Source organism: Pteropus vampyrus, unplaced genomic scaffold (assembly GCF_000151845.1).
Source record: "Pteropus vampyrus isolate Shadow unplaced genomic scaffold, Pvam_2.0 Scaffold466, whole genome shotgun sequence".
Taxonomy (NCBI): Eukaryota; Metazoa; Chordata; class Mammalia; order Chiroptera; family Pteropodidae; genus Pteropus; species Pteropus vampyrus.
In genome coordinates, this window is record NW_011889247.1 from 252,228 (window position 1) to 253,510 (window position 1,283).

Here is a 1,283-nt window from a genome sequence, read left to right on the forward strand (position 1 = left end):
ATTCTTGTTGAAAAATATTTAATATGACTTTAAAATCTAAATCTTTTTAAAAATTAAATTGAGAGTGAAATGCATGCTCTTTAAAATACGAAACATATGACAATCTTTAAAGAATTGGTAGAGATGATGGCAAGACCCAAATCAATTCTCTTGACCCTTCACGACCAGATAGGAAAATTCTTCTGAGGAAAAAAAAAATGTGACTAACAAAACTAAAAACTAGATAGTCTATGGCCATCCCCTCCTGAACAAGCATGAACCCGTCTGATCTTGGAAGCTAAGCAGGGTTGGGCCTGGTTAGTACTTGGATGGGAGACCACCTAGGAAGACCAAGTGCGGTAGGAATAAAAAATAAAAAATAAGGAATTGTAAGATGACAAGGTCTTTATAATCTGTGAGGTCAGCCAAGGGTTGTCTCACCCAAAAACAAACAAACAAACCAACTAGATATATTCCATTATATTAATTAAACAAAAATTAATTTTAGTTATATGTCTTATTATTTTCCCCTTAGAGCTTAAATTTCTCTACGATGTTGGTTACATAATATTGTCCTCCCAAAGGGCTAAAGCCTAGGTCTAAGCATTACTGGAATTTGGAGAGTTAAACATGGGGAAGAGTTGAGCATCAGAGTGGAGTATCTCTGGAGGTACAATCTAAGGCTGCCATTCTCCATGCGCTTCCTCTTCAAACACCCTGGCCCTCTGATAATGCCAATTTTTCAAGAGTTTACTAAGACCTGGGTTTATGTGTTAAAATAGAGGTGGTGGAGGGAGCTCTTGAAGGCCATCACAGATACCTGCATCTCTTATTTACTCACCACCCAGCCAGAGTTAGTTATTACGTAAGGTTACTTTCCTATTTACCACAGAGCTTGGCTACAACAGGTGCTTTCAGCTTTTTCTATAGCAAGGGGCAAGTGAAGATCCTCCCAGGGAAAATGTGTGTAAAAGAAAAAATACAACCAACAATATTTTCCACAGGGGAAGCTTCCTGGTATTAACTGTCCCTAGTCTTCTCTGAGTGGGTACCTCCCACATACATTTTCTCTGGAAGAGTCTTACAGGTTTTCACTAATGTTTCCAATCTGTGAACTTTTATCACATTTTAAAGACATCTTTGGAATAAGGTGGGGGTGAGAAGATTAGAGTGGAAACCGGGAGCTCCTGTTAGTCTGCCATTTTATCCTCAGTAGCATTTCTGTATTTATACTTTTTATTCTTGCTCTAATGAACAGGATAGTTCTGATCAAACATAGAGAAACAATAAAACAATGTTATTTC

General features: G+C 37.6%; 1 pseudogene; it reads left to right on the forward strand.

Moving 5' to 3' along the window:
- The first annotated feature begins 226 nt into the window (after window positions 1-226).
- Window positions 227-345, forward strand: LOC111732535 (annotated as a pseudogene).
- The last annotated feature ends 938 nt before the right edge of the window (window positions 346-1,283 follow it).